At 42.6% G+C, this 13,513-nt stretch overlaps 1 long non-coding RNA gene across 1 annotated transcript; it reads right to left on the bottom strand.

Annotated features, from left to right (window-relative positions):
• Positions 1 to 1,465: 1,465 nt before the first annotated feature.
• Positions 1,466 to 13,068, bottom strand: LOC109319914. The gene is made up of 3 exons (XR_002103674.1): positions 12,984 to 13,068; positions 7,369 to 7,374; positions 1,466 to 1,477 (listed from the first exon to the last, which is right to left on the bottom strand). It is a non-coding gene; the product is annotated as an uncharacterized LOC109319914 (long non-coding RNA).
• Between the last annotated feature and the right edge of the window lie 445 nt (positions 13,069 to 13,513).

Here is a 13,513-nt window from a genome sequence, read left to right as displayed (position 1 = left end):
TGCTATGATGTGTTACACATGCCTCACAAATGGTCGTTAATTGATGTGAACTTCAATATGTTGATGTTGCTGATGATACAGTTATTATTACTAACATATGTTCATTACTGAGATTTATCTAAAGGTTATTTGTCTTTATTTGCAGCTTATGTATTTATCTGCGTATTGTGTAATGCCTTACCTGTTTGTGTGTCCCCTGGTGTGCAGTCCCATTTAAAGGGCCCCCCTCCTTCGTGGGGGTTCTATCCCACTCTTCCACTGCCATACTTTGTTTATAAATTCCTAAATATCCCATCCAACTGAGGACGGGGTACACCTTTGGGTGTACCTGGGTTACATAAATAAATACGTTAAATTACAAATGAGACCCTGAGGCTGAAAGATGCTACATGCTTAAATGGCTTGTATATTAACCAGTAAGCAAACAGATGGAGTTTGTTTTTGTCTTTTACAAGGTAAGCAATAGGGCAACAAATTTTGACTGGTATTGCACTGTGCCAGACAGTTAAATGACTCATATGTATAAGTACAGTACACCACGGTAGATAGTTTTCTTTGCTCATCAGCTGAAATTTCAAAAGTTAAAAACCCCAAAACTTTCTTACTGTGACTGAACTGTGAAACTTGTACTGAAATACTGTAACATGTCTTGAGAGACCTCTTGCCACTTACCAGAAATACGGGAGCCCTGGAAATATCAGCCTTGTTGCCCTTATTCACACTGCTGCAACTCCTTGACTTCAAGATGTCAAGCATAAGCATGACTTCAGAACATTAATCTAGTGCACATCCTTCTAGGCCTATGATATAATCCAGCTGGTCTTCTGCAGAGTGCATGTTCACATTGTCTAAGCACCTTTTGTGAAAGTGGCACAAACTGATGGTAAATACCAGCTCTTCACCTTCACATCCAAAGATGAGTATTTTATAATGTACCTAATTTTGTTTTTGGGCACTAAGCTAAATTAATTCTCTAAAGTGATTGACTCCTATAGTGAGGTTCTACTTTGGATGCGTCTTGTTATATATCACTCTGAGAATCTTTCTCTGTATTCCAAGAAGTTTAAAAGCCTAATAAAGCATTGAAAGAAATTTGTATCTTATACACTTAATTAATAGAGGAAGGATTTGGAGAGACTGCAGGACAAAGCTCAGAGAGCCACTGCCTTTGTGATTGTTTGTTTTTCTGTATTTCATGACATTATTGGGTAGCTGCAAGGGTCTGATAGAGTTACTGTAGCCTCCTTGGTCTGCTTTATGGATTATAAGGATAGCCAAAATCTCTGTACTGTTGTGACTTTACCCTGACACATTCCCTATGCTGGAACTTGCTTAATTGGGTCTTAGAAATGTGGCCATTTGGCTGTTTACCACAATGCCTGCTTCTAATAGAATTCCCCTCCAGCTACAACTAGAGTTTTTTATGGCATCTTTATTCCCATCCAGCCACTGGATCGGAAGGGTGAGGATTTCACACCTATAGTATAATTCACACTGGATTCACCAAGAGTGCCCACAATATAGCTACAGAAGGAAGCAAGCCCTCTAACCTGGTTATAGTGGTAGAAGGTGCAGTTTAGGTGCTTCTAAACTGTACCTCACAGGACATTGGAACCAACCAGCATAACCTCCAAAATGGTTTGGGCTTCTTGGAGATTTGCTGTTCAGCATCTTTCCCAGGTAGCCTCTGCTGGAGGAGGTCTTCAAAGCCACAGCAGGCAATCCTGTCAAACATACAGTTTAATTGTCCATGTGCCTCCAAGCCACGTGATCACAACCCATGAGCACTTGTGTGATGGTTGCTGTTCCAGTGCCATATGGTATAGAGAAAAAACAGCTGCATGGTAGTGACCATTTGAGTCCAGCACAATATTTTCCTTTTTATCATGGTTCCCCATACCTTCTGTGTAGCTTAGCAAATCCTTATGCAGGCATGTGCAACACCAGGTTTTTTACCTATTCTTTTAACCTCCTTTCTCCCCAGAAGAAATCACTATCTATTGGGCTATAATTTCGGGGACAGAAGAGGAAATCACAGGTTGTATACACACTGCCAATTGAATGGATTTGCAGACAGGCCTAAATTTGCTCGGGCTGGTGTTTGGTACTCCTAAAGATCCCTGATCAGATTTTTAAACTGCTATTTCTCATTATATCATCACTTCCTGGCATGGAAGTAGTGAATCCCTCCTCCAGTCTTCAGTTGCCCCTAGGTATAAAGACAAGCAAAGTGTATTTGTGGCCGTGGTTCTGGCCTGCTGTTTTATTTCCTTAACTGTGGAAAGTAATATACAGAAAGGGAAAAGGTACACAGACTATTGCCTCTTTTAGTCTGACATGAAAAGTATTTCCATATTCTTGCAGGTGGAGAGGAGCATGCTATTCTGTTTTTTCCTATCTATTAAGGAACCTCAGTCTTCTAAAATGGGAGAAATATCCCCTTTCTATTGCTTTTTCTCCTCCATTGTGTTGTCAGTTTCTTTGGGGATACTGCAAGTAGCTTGCCACTATTTTTTTAATAAAGATCTTCGTATATTAAATCTTTTCATTATACAGTTGCTTGGGTGTTGGGTTGTTCAATTTATAGTTACAAATAATGAACACAGGAATAAACCATCAAAAATCTACAGGAAATGGTCAGCAGATGAATGCACATTCTTGTTGGATTCTCACACGGAGTGCATAAGGTCACAGTAAGTGGAAATAGGGTCTCTGCTAAATAAAATATATTTGATAATATCTTTAATCAATGAAGCTCTTTGCTAGGTGCTTTAAAAGTTACTAGGTGGTATTGTGAAAGTGATTTCCAGATAGCTTTGTAAGGTAACCTTTACAGCAATGACTTTATAGTGGGTAATTAAATACATGTCCCCATGAAATGTAATCTGTCAGTTATAATACCTTAGTAAATCTTAATGTTCTTCCTTTTAAAGTTTAGGAGTCAGATGGCAGCCATGGAAAATGGAGGTATAACTTCCAAGCGGGTCCTAGACAATTGACAAGGACGGCAGGTTTACATATGCACAAGTACAAACCCCATCTGGGCATGCATAAAAGAAGCTGCTAGTCATTTTTTATTTTTATTTAATATGCTGCTGTTACAAGGCACTACCCCTTGTGTGTTAGAGTGGAGTTGGGGGCTCCTTTAGTTTAGAGATCTTAGTTAAACAGTTTGGTGCAGGTTGCTTCAGCAGGTGCCAATGAAAACAAACCAATAAAGGGCTGGTTCCCTGCAGCCTAATCCAAACTGAAAATCTTGGATTTGTTTTTCTGAGGCAACCAGCTTTCCTCAGGATGGTCCACTACTTTCATTGAAGGTCCAAGGAAGTGGGCTAGGTTCTTGTACAGAGGTCAGTAATTTGTCCTGTCAGTTAGGGATATTTCTTCTTCCCTTGAGTGCCTTCCCTCCACCTTACCAACCCTAGTCATTTCCATTGTTGGCTTCATCAAGGTCAAGCAGTGTTGTCAATTCTACTTTCCATCGACTTTCTACAACTGTCAGCTTCTTCCTCAGACCTAGGGCAATCTTTACTGGCAGAGCTGTTTTTCTAAACCAGTAGAGGGCTCCAGGTTCAGCTCAGACTGGCTCCCCATGCTCCACAATGGACTGGCTCCCCATCACAGCACTTTCATTCGTGGCTTTTTTCCTTGCACTTTTTTGTTCACGTGAATGGATGGTGCATTATTATGCTTGAGTATGTAAGTACACTAAGGTACTGTCACCATAACTGCTTCCGCATCTTCCCTGACAATCAGCTTGTAAATCATGTCAGTTTTTACAAGCTAAGAACTTGAATGGGAGACCTCCAAGGAAAGTCAGAGTACTATGGTGCTGGTTCACACATGGACTATCCATTTGTGGTATGTGCAGGCTTTAATACAATCAGACTCTGATTCCGGTGGAGTCCTTTAGTTGCTACTATATACAATACAGTAGCATTTTAGCAGACGGTACCCTTCCTTAAACACAGTACAGTTCATATAATGAACTAAAATTGACTCCAGTATAGTTTTAGGTTTGGTGTATTTGCCAAACTTCATTACTATCAATCCTATGTTTTCCCCCAAATAATACAAACACTGGAGATAGACCTTCTAAAAGATATGGCAACCCTCCTCTTCCAAAATGTCATACTGCAAGAATATGAATGTGCATTATGGGGCAGGAGCTAACACAGTGGATCTAAACTGGGTCCCAATAACTGAGTAAATATGAAACAAGAAGAGCACACTCCACAGACATAGCAATCACTTGCCTCTCAATATGGCAGTTCTCTCGCTGGGCTGGGTACTTGTAACCCACCTCACTTTAGTTCTCTTTTTCTTCAGGTAAGTTTTAAAGGAAATGTGGTGCAAAATGCCCAGTCAGAGAGCACTTGCAAGGCTTTTTCCTCTCTTCTTTACCTTCTGCCTGGAGACTACAGTAGTTTCTCTTTCAAAGAGGAAAACGTTTCCTGGCTCCACTTCAGTTCTCCTTTTTTCCTCTAGGTATACTAGAATTTTCTGTACCTTCTATTAAGCAATGAAATGGCTGCTAGGCATTTTGGTGCATATCAAACCTTCATAGACTCACAGTAATTCCTCTCTAGACTGATAGGTTTTCAGAGAGATCCTTTCCACTGTAGCGTTTGATTATTCTATTAAAACAAAACCTTGGTGACTTCTGTCATGTCCTCCCTTTATATAGGATGACTGAATCAACAAAATGTACCAAAGGACATTACCATTCTGGGCTCTTATGTTAACCATTTGTGCATGCTCGTTTTGGCCTGGAAGGTATGCACAGTTGATTGCACGTGACTTTGTTGGGGGGGAAAGCAGCACACTAATTCATCTGTCCCATATTATGTTTGACTTCTGAAATCTGATGTACTGTTCAACATGGCTCACACTGTATTCAGAAATTCAGTGATAATTTTTCAGATATTCTAGAATCTCAATGAATATGGACCTTGGACCTTTGGACTGACATGTTCCCTTTAAAGAAAAAATTCAGAATGAGTTGGATGCCTATGTTCATCAGAACATTCACTTCTGATTCAGCCCTTGACCATATAGGGCTTTAATGTGGTTATTTTATGTTTAAATTTATAATGACATATACAATAAAATTAGTATTATATAAATGTGAGAAGTGTATTACATTAAACTTAAAATATGTGTGTACATTTTGTGTGGGTAGGTACACTATGATGTAATAACAATAATTAAAAATAATTCCTTCAAGTGCTTTAAGGAAGTCCATTCATCTTTCCTCTGGAGGGTGCCTACTCCAGGCCACTCCACAAGCAGAGTACCTAAATAATTGTACCTAAGGTGAGCCCCAGTGCTTATTATAGCAATTCCTTTATTTCATCAGAAAGACATAATATTTAATCTTATAAATTTAATGGGTAGCAATTATACTTGTTAGAATTACATTAAATAAGGAATTGAAAATCATGTATGGGACATAGCTGGTGATTGATAACACAGTAGGATCAATAGAATTATATATTTAAGTCCAGAAAGGAGCCACTAAGACCACTTTTGTCTGACTGCTTTCATAACACCCGGGCAATGAGCCTCATGAATAGCTTCTGCACCATGCCTACAATGTCTCCTTGAGCCACGGCATATGCTTTTAGGAAGTTCTTGTCCTGTCTTAAGGACCTTGATGCTAGTGAATCTACCCCATCCCTAATACACCATTCCAGTGGTTTGATTTACCCTCACTATTTCAGTGGCCTTATTTCAAGTCTGAATTTGTCTGGCTTCAGCTTCCAATCATTGGATGTCATTGTTTGTTGGTAAACTAAGTAGACTGAGCTTCTTTTTAAACCACACTTCCTAGACTTTAGATAGAAATATATATTTTCTCAACCTTGCATAGTTTTTGAAGGTTAGCACAAGCTTATCCCCTGTGTCAACTAAAAATTAACCATTGTTATAGCCAGAAGTGAAAAATCAGGTGACTTGCCCAATTCCTGCCTAAATGCCATTTAATCCTCAAAACTGGCATATGATATTGTACACTCAATACAATCTCTGAAACACAATGCAATAGAAGAGATATAGAGGGCCAAGATACAAGTGTCCTGAGAGGACCCGATGGCTGTTTTCACTGTGTTTGCATTTTCAGTGCAACTGACTCCTGGATTTTTTGAAGACAAATTCAACCACAGGTCTCCTGCTCTCTTTAAATGCTCCCTTCTGGGTTTTATAATATACTGCTTAGGAGGAAAATTGTTCTGAGAAATGGAGAAATGGTGTAACAAAGGCAGAAGAGAGTGAGACAAATAAAGAATCAAAACTTTTCAGGTATAACGGATCAAATACCCTTTCTTCTCAAAGTTCCTCTTTCAGTTGCTGGAAATGGCTTCTTATCTAAAATAGGAGAGTAGCTTAATATGGCTGGAATTTGCCTTTCTGCTGGGGCACCATGTGAGGTCTTCCATAACACAAAGGATATGGTCCGTGGTGACTTGCATAACCCATTTGCGTTGGGGTTAATAAGTATAAGTAAAACTGTTCTAGGAATAGACTCATTCTGATAAGAGGTGGTTGAATGTTCAATAAATGTACGTTTTATTCTGCCCTTCCCTCCTCCCCCACTCCTCCCTCCCAGCTGAAATTTTTCTCAGGTCCATGATAGGAGATGAATTCACCCACCCCAGAGTAGTAAGAAACCTAATGTGGTCACCTTGGACTTGAGAAATCAGAATCAGGCAGAGTAGTGGCTAGAGCCTACATGTTCCACATCCCATGCATATATCCTAACCACTCAGCTGGACAAATCTCTCATACATTTTTTCATGACAGTTTTTGAAAGGCATCCTTTTCAAGTCGTATCTGAATGGAAACAAAATCCCAAACTCCAAAAACATTTTGCAAAAGGAAATTAATGCTTTCTGGCCAGTCCTGATTGTATAGTAACTGATCTTTCGCAGACATGGGTAGGTCTGTGCACTGTTTCTCTTCCTCAGGCTGATTTGGCTGCACAAAGGGAACAGAGATTTGCTGCAAGTCTCCTGCTGGAAGGCAGAGAAGAAGCATATTAGCTCTAACACCTGCATCCCCACAGGCTCAAGGGTACATCAATTGTGAGAGGAGAGGAAGATTCTATTTAGCCATCTCCATCTGGCAGATAGATCCACTGCTAACCGGTATACTTCTTAGAACAATCCCATTTTACTCTGAATTATCCCCTTTCCTGGGGCAGCAAAGAGCTGTTGGGAGTCATTTGCAGCTCCTCTGGATTTCCACACAGTTTTTTTAAAAAGTGAGAGGAATGTAAGTGGCTGCCTACACTTTCTTGCATCTCAGCCTAGGAGCTGGGACTGCTTCTGCAAGTAACTGCTTCCCAACATGAGTAATTCCAAATGTGACCTCTTACTACAATGGTTATAAGCATTTCCACTCTGAATTGGGTACCTGAGAAAAGGTGCACAAAGGAGAGAAATAAGAAGTTAATCAACTGTTTGTTGCTGCGCTTTCAAAAATATTCATGTATCTTATTTCCCATTTCCCTACATAATGTGCCTACATTTTATTATTATTTCATATGTTGTCTCCTTTAAAAGGCTTGTATCAAGAACAGATTAAATGTAATAACACTACCGAGGGCAATTATTTGAATTGTAATAAAAAGTGTAAATGCAGTAAAGATTAAAATCATTCTGTCAATAAAGAATTCAGGTTTTTAAAAGATCACATGCAACCAGAGGGAGCTTCCTGACACAAAGCCCATTAAAATGAGTAGAATATTATGTCTGTGGCCTCACAGTAGAAGTCCAATCAAATAAAAACAACTTCATATATAAACTAAAAATGATACAATGTCTTGCCACCACAGACGCACAATAATGTCAACTAGCTTAAGGGCTTGCAAGGTTCTTACTGATTATGTGCCCTCATTTCAGTTCTGAGGGTACAGCTGGCAGTGTCATGCTTCACTAATACTGGATGGTGGCTTATAAAACAGTTGAAAAACAAATGGAGGGATATTATAGCCAATATGAAACTCCACCAGTCACATTTAGGTTACTTTAAGGTAATAGCCATAGTCATTTTAATTATAAGAAAATGTGTAAGCTTATTATTACCTAATGTGAAATTGTAAACAGTTCATCATCAGTAATATGTTATACCTGCTGATTTTTATATAATATGCCATATAGTCATCACAATCTCACCATATTTCAACAAGACATTGGTCCATTTTTTGTAAGCTAGCCTCATTTATTTTAGGAGTAGCTCAAATCATTTCTGATTCACGAGGAAAAATGTAAGAGGTCACTTTTTTTTCCTTTAGCATATTTGTAAATTGCAAGGGGCCGGTAAGTATGTCTTGTCCTTGTACCAAGGAGATGATGTGAATGTTAGGGTTCTGCTGAAATGGCATACACACGCGCATTACTTCTAGGGTTTGTGTTGTCCCAGCATATTCTAAATGTAAACACAGCAAAATGCACAGAGCTCTTGGGCCTTCCTTTGTAGTAGCTGCTGCCTGGTTGCTGGAGTATGAGGCTGACAAGTGAGCAGGAGAGTTTTGCATGCAAATAAGCTGCTTTTGCAGATTCAAATACAATATTATTGCCACTTAGCTGCTACAAAGATGCTTCCAAAATCCATGCATTTTGGCTGGAATCAGTAAACTGAAGTTTACTAAGGGAATGCATTTTGCCAAATGATAAACAAGTTATTTAAGCATAAATTTAAGAGAGACATATGGGGGGCGGGGGGTTGTTGTGATTCAATAACAACATGGCAATAACATAACTAGAGGACTGAACAGAACATGGCATACAAACTGGGAGAGCATAAATATAAGGAACCTGTATGTCACTGCTTGTTTCCCATTTGTTTTTGACTGTCTGGTGTTTGTTCACTCCTTTACTAAGTGGGAGTAGCTTTATTATAAAAAAAAAAGCCTGTACACATTAATAAGTAAATTATTATTATGGTAAACAGGTTTAGCCCTAATGTGCTTTATAAAGTTTAACTGAAGAATTCTCCTGGCTATGCATCCCAGGAAGTTAACATCGTCTCAAAAGTCTTTGGGGAGAGTTTGCATTTGTATTTTGGAAGAATCTCAAAGTTACTTTGCCTTCACTGTTCTAACACTTAGATAACTGTATGGAGATTTGAGAACTCTTATGGATATCGAATGCTTTCCAGTTAGGTTTTATGAACTGTCAGTATCCTTATGTCTCTTGTTGTGTACAGCCCATGTTGCTTGTGTTTATTGGGGCAGGAAAGGATGCTATCGTGTCCGTCTATAAATAAATCAATTCTTAAAGATTATCTGTACCTGAATTGACCCTGCTTGGAAAGAACTAGAGATAACTGCATCCTAGATAAATTCATTTCTCTCTCCTGTGGAGTGGGAGCTGAGGGTTGGATGAGGGGAAGTTTCCCCAGAAGGGTGACAGACTAGGTGTAAGAGTCAGGACTTAAACTTTAGAGGGACTGAGACAGAACTATAGGTGAGAGAGACAGTGGCATGCTCTCACAGCAGGGAGGTCCATCTGTCTGGCTGTGCCTGTGTGTGCATCTGCGTGCATCTGTCTGTGTCCTTCTGTGTCTGTGTGCGTGTCTGTCTATGTCTCTGTGTGTGTCTGTGCCTGGCTGTGTCTCTAGGAGATCTATGTGTCTCCATCTCTGTGTGCATGTGTCAGTAGCGAGGCATAGGGGGTGTACAGGGTGCATGTGCACCCCTGAGAGCACTGGCGCCCTCCCTGAGAGTGCTGGCCAGGGAGTGCACCAGAAGTGGTCCCCCCACAGCAGCCAATCCCACCGACCCGGAAGTGCCAGTGGCACGCCCCAAAGCGCTGGTGGTGCACTGCTGCCGGTTGCAGGTCGGCAGGATCAGTTGCGGTGGGGGGGACCCTCCCCCTGCTTGGCAGGATTGGCTGCTGGGGGACCTGCCCCCTGGTCACTGACTGTCCAGTCAGGAGGCACCAGTCACCCATGTGTGTGCCTGCCCCACACTGCCAAGCCACAGCCCCCTAGCCCTGCTGCTGCCCCTCATTCCTTACCTACACTACCCCACATCCTGCCAGGGCGTGCAGGGACCCCCACCCCTCCCCAGGCTCCAGACCCCACACACATACACCCACAGCTGTCCATACCTTCACAAATTCTTCCTCCCCACACACACACACCCTACACCCATCCCCAACCATACCAAGTACCCACATCATTTTGCATAATTTTGAGTTTTGAGTTGTGTGATTAAAATTGCAATTAGTTGTGACTAATTTTTTTAATTGCCCTATTGATATCAAATCCTTAAATCTTCTCTCACTAGTGCCTGGATTCTCAAATTATTGGTACAACTAGTGCCCTCAGTTGCCAGGAGACTGTCCTGCTGGTCTCTTCTGAACCACAGGGGCTGGGCTGGTTCTGGAGTGGTTGAGCCAGTCTCATAGAGACCCACTACTCAATATCCAGTAACAAATGTACAGGCAACCCCCACCTAATGCTGTTTCACTTCGCATTATTTCACTATAACACTCATTTTAAATTGATACTTGATTTCATTTAGCGTTCAGTGAGTTTCATTATAACACTCACAGTCACCATCTTGGGTCATTAAAAGACAATTGTGGTTGCTATCTTGGGTCATCAAATACTTTGGGTTTCGCTTAACACTCGTTTCACTTAATGCTTAGTTTTTCAGGAACCAATTAAGAGCACTAAGCGGGGGTTGCCTGTACTCCACAGCTCAGCACAGGCACACAAAGGGTACCTGTAGACGAAACAGGTGCCCTAAATTGAAGTGGTGGGTTTTAAAAAGCACGGCTTCAATTTAGAGCTGATTAAACCCCCATGTTGTGCACTCACCCCACTGACTTACCTGCCTCTCCAGTGGGGAGGGGAGGGGAGGCGAGCTGTGCTGGGTCCCTGGGCTGCCAGGGGAGGGGGGCTGGTGCTTCCCTTCATGGCAGCGGCTTCCCCCCTGCCCAGGTAGCACCCGCCCACAGGACCCGACTTGAGTGGTCCCAGGGGCAGCGCAGCCGTGAAGGCAAGCACCAGGCCCCCCGCGCAGCTCAGGCAGGCAGGCAGGCTCCTGGGGAAAAAAAAAAGATCAAGCTCACTGCTTTTCTTGGGCAGAGCCTGCTTTCCTGGGCTGCTGCCTGGCTGCCTGCAGGGCTGCCTCCAGAGCCGCAAGCTGCACGGAGGCCAGTGCTTCGCTCCACAGCTGTAGAGGCAGCTCCTCGAAGAAGTTTTAGTTTGCTGAGGCCCAAGTCATTTAAGGTGCATTACACTGCCGAATTTCCTACAGCGGCTGGAACTAACGTGCAATACGCTGCTGATGCATGCAAACACCGACACCATTAAAGCAGTGCAAAAGCATTAAGCCCACTTTAAAGTGTCATGCACACATGCCTTCCATTTTGTCTACACACAGCTTCACAAACACACTCAGGCACATGGAGCTCTACATGCCCAGATGTGCCTCGCACCCACACACGCAAGCCCAGATGCATGCTGAGACCTTTCTGCCGTGTCAATTTGTATTAATGGACACTTGGTGACATGGCCTTATTGCCCTTCTAATCACATGCTGATACCTCAGTCTCTTTGGTAATCAGGCCTGTCACTCATCCAAAGTACAATAATCTTTCCATCAACAGCACTTATTTCTCCCTATTACCTCAGGCCTGTTGCCTCACACACCCTGCAGCCACGCTGGGTTTCCTGCCAAGATTCAGACAAGCCCCTATGCCTGCTCACTTACGGAGAAGCAGGACAGCAGTTCAAAGTCCTTCTAAGCCTTTCTGAACTAGGCCTCAGCTGCGCATGCTCGATAACACAACAGAATCCAGCAAACAGAAACCTGGGGCTACAGGTGAGGGCACTGAAGCAAAGACAGCGCACAGAGCTCTTGTTGGTTTACCTGAATCTGTTTATTCTGAGCAACTTAAAGTGAAGACTGCTTGGTTTGGAAACCTCTTGCAAATTATCACATGTTCTTGGAGGCAACGTGTAACTCTGAATACTCACAAGATTGAACCTCTGGCAAGACCATGCTTAAGTAATTGAGGTATTTATGAAGGGTCAGCACTGGTTCTGTAGCCCAGTTGGATGATAACTGGGTTTCACTTAACTGCACAATAGATTAATTTGGCTGTGGTGTAAAGCATCATAGTCTACGTATACAATGCTATTAGACAGCATAAAACTAATTTTTGCTGTCATAAGATCAGTGCCATGGCAAGGAAGTTTGGCACCCGGGGCACAGCCTGCAGCAGCAGCCCACCCTGCGCATGAATGGGGGGACCCTCCACCCATGCTTGCCCAGGAATGCACAGATCAGTGGAAGCCACCCTCCTTTCCCCTGTTCCTGTGCCCCACCCGGGCTGGGCAGCACCTGTTGGCGCCCCTTCGCTTTGGCCCCCAGGGCAGTCACCCCACTCCTTGCTACAGCACTGTGTAAGATAGTTCTGTCAGGGACTGTCTTACAGTGGCAAAACTAACTGCCTAAATGCACACATGAACACTGACCCTAGTGTAAATTACACCCAGTCAGCCCAGGCAGCAGGAAGCCAGACCCTTGCCTGCTGCCTAGGCACATGGCTTCATGATTTGGGCACTCTTGTGCCCCAGCCAGCCCCTCCACTGACTGATGCTGCAACCCAGAGCCTGGGGCCAGCCTCCCAGGGCTGCTCCACCCCAGTCCGCCTTCACAAAACTTGATCCAGTCCATCTTACTGTGCCTCACTCCCTCTGCAAGCTGACTCCACCAACCAAAGCAGCATTCTTACTCCTTTCCCAATCATCCACAGATTCCAAAGGATGCCAAGTCATCTTTGCAAGCATCCCAAAATCTATGCAGTAGTCTGCCTCTTCCTAGACCCTTTGCGAGCTTCAGAGTTCAACACGTTCTTTGGGATCCTGTGATCCAGTATTTACTTGATATGACCAAGCCACCCGAGTCTTTTATTATTAATCAACCTTCCCATGGATGACATACCAGCAGAATATAACTCTTCCACATTTGTCACCCTGTCTTGCCATCTTATTCAAAGAATTCTATGCAGGCATCTGATATGAAAGCTGTTTCATCTTTTGATATGTTTGATGTAGGTTGTCCATGTTTCTGAGCCATGTAGAAGAGTGGATAAAACACAATCTCATAAATATGGCTTTTTACTTTAGTTGACACTTTGTTATTGTTCCAGGCTCTGTCTTGCACAAGAGCAAAGTTCCTGGCTGCTTTGCTGATTCTACTACCAAGCTCAGCACTAATATATCCATATAATCAGAGGTGTAGTTATACTTGGATAAATGGATGTTGTACCTATGGGGAAAGAGAACACCCTACTAGGCTGAGCATGCTGGTGTAACTATCAATGCTAGAATTTGCACTGACGTAGGAAGAACACTGAACATAAACCAAAATACCTTACTGGATAAAACTCTGTGTAAGACCACACCTGTGGAACTTAGCCCCAGGGGATGAAGAAGAGTTCATGGCAGAGTTGAGATGATAGTTCAGGAGTAGGAAGGTGAACTAACTTCATAT

Source organism: Crocodylus porosus, unplaced genomic scaffold (assembly GCF_001723895.1).
Source record: "Crocodylus porosus isolate Cpor-Errol unplaced genomic scaffold, CroPor_comp1, whole genome shotgun sequence".
Taxonomy (NCBI): Eukaryota; Metazoa; Chordata; order Crocodylia; family Crocodylidae; genus Crocodylus; species Crocodylus porosus.
The sequence above is the reverse complement of the archived record's forward strand: the minus strand, read 5'-3'. Positions and strand labels throughout refer to the sequence as shown.